Source organism: Eurytemora carolleeae, unplaced genomic scaffold (genome assembly GCF_000591075.1).
Source record: "Eurytemora carolleeae unplaced genomic scaffold, Eaff_2.0 scaffold2189, whole genome shotgun sequence".
NCBI classification, from domain to species: Eukaryota; Metazoa; Arthropoda; class Copepoda; order Calanoida; family Temoridae; genus Eurytemora; species Eurytemora carolleeae.
The window spans coordinates 14,227-16,523 of NW_019398074.1; the positions used below are offsets into that span (position 1 = coordinate 14,227).

Consider the following 2,297-nt stretch of genomic DNA (forward strand, 5'->3'; position numbering starts at 1 on the left):
AGGTGATGGGTTATCATCCCTTGGTGTATCATATTCGACATTCTAATATTTATGTACTTGGTTGTCATCTTAGGTAGCATGGTTGTTCTCCTAAGGTTTCTGAACTGCACTGGATGCAGTGTATCCCCTACTACCCTTGCTGATATATCATCATTATGGCATTGTTCAGCCTCAAACAGCCTGTAATGCCCATGAGTGGGCTGGCTGTATCTGTGGAAGATCACTCTGCGGTACATCTCCATGTGGATCCAAGTGAGGCTAAAATCCCTTGGCATGGGATGAGGGAGTATATCTCCGCTGCTTTTAATTCTCCTCTCCTGGCCCTCTGGATATTTGGATATGGAATGTATCCTGCCCCTTTGAAATTCTTCTTGTTTCTTGTCTGCGTAAGCTATCCTGGATAAATCTTGTATTTCCTCTTGTGACCAATCTTTGCATTCACGAATCTAGTAACTTGATACCCATTGAACTCTCCAAACCCTCCTGATAGCAAGAACAAGATCAACAATATAGTGTCTATTGAGGATCCTGGGTTGGACCTGTTGTGTTGCTTTCTCCTGTAAGACTGTTTGTCCCTTGCAGGTTTAACACTGCTCTGATCCTGAGTACCATCGTTGCAAGCCCTGAGCTAAAAGCTTTAGAATGGTGGATATCAAGATTAATGCTTAAACCAAGATTATTTTTAAATGCATTCAATATTCAAGAACGAAGTCAAAAATTTAACCAATCAGCAAGTCATGTTAAGATGTACTCTTTAACTTTTGTAAACCCGGTTTTTTTCTAGTGTTGATGGTGTCATATCAATTGAACTGAACATCAATTAAACGAATGTAAGTTTTGGATTAATGTTTATTAAGACTAATGTTCAAAATTACAATAGTCCTAAAATATATTATTATATTTGTTTAAATGCTCTAAAAGCCGGCTTTTGAACAGCTGACTTTAATTCAATTGGATATTGTATCTGTAATTGTTATCAAACGTAACTTTTATACAGTAGAAATATCCAAAAAGAGGATTATAAGAAGAAAATCAAAAGTGTGTACTTTGGATAATCAGAGTAAGCAATTATGATTAAGGATATCTCAGTCTAAAGTTTTCAGCTCAGAGCTGAAAACTTTAGAATGGTGGATATCAGGATTAAGGCTTAATCCACTCTTTTTCTTAATCTCGGAATTAAATATTGCTTGTTTACCTCATGACTTTAATCTTCAGATTAATTATCCGACGGGATATCTGGATATTTCATTCTAAAGTTTTCAGCTCTGGTAGTATTGGCAGGCCCTCTTGTTCCTCTGCGGTTGGTTTTTCTTTGCCCCTGCAAGTACATTTTCTGAATATACAATTCACGCCAAGTTTGCACTGCTTTGGTTGGTCCAGCTTGTCCAGGTCATCTGGACATTCTTCATAAGAAATTCCCTGATTAGTCCAGAGTATTCTCTTGATGACTTCTCTATGCCGCCATATTGATTCACCCTGTGTTGATTGCCACTGTTGCTTATTTTCTTCCCGGTTTACCTCTGCCTCTGCAGTTACTCCCAGCTCATTATCAACGCTGTCATTGATACTCCCTTCATCTTTTGGTTCCTTTACGTTATCCTGCTCTGCCCCATCTGTGGGGATAATATCTAGGGGTGTGATATCCATATGAATGTCCTCGTCATTCCATGTCCTTGGGGGTTCCCTCCTGGTTGCAGGGATCAGATAATCCCTCATCCCTAGTTTCACATTCTTTATCTCTATCTTATAAGGGATTAAACTGAATGCTAACTATTCTAAGCTGAGATTTTTAATGGAGTTAATGGCGCTCCTAGATCTGGTTGACTGCTTGTGGTCTATAGTAGGGAGGGGGTTTGGCGGCTTGATTGTAAGATTTTGTATCTCCCCCATCTTATCCCCCTCCTGTACAGCTGGATGTGTTAGGTCTCCTGAGCCCGCGATTTAAAAAAGTGGGAAAAACAAAAATCCTGTACTTTGCACAGACCTATGGAGGGAGGAGGGTGGTTACAACTTAATACAATATAAGCTTCATATCAATAATTGCATAATAAGCATCTGCATACAATATATCTACAGAGTACAGACTATAGAACAGAAAATAAATTATAAAATATAGATATAGATACAGGGGGAACCTAAAAAATTGAAAGAAACATATACGATGATAACCAGAAAGTTCTAAAATAGGAAAACGACTTTATAGCAGTACTGAAGTGTACTGAGTTATGATCGGACATATGTGGGGGGAATGCAGAAGTCCTCGATCAGTAATCGCCGCAATCTTAGCATTGTGTCTT

At 38.7% G+C, this 2,297-nt stretch overlaps 1 protein-coding gene across 1 annotated transcript in view; it reads left to right on the plus strand.

The window, feature by feature from the left end:
- LOC111716747 (uncharacterized) overlaps positions 1-2,297 on the plus strand; it is a gene marked incomplete at its 3' end in the record, with an annotated part of 17,260 nt that overhangs the window by 13,097 nt on the left and 1,866 nt on the right. The gene's annotated exons all lie outside the window — the stretch shown is intronic.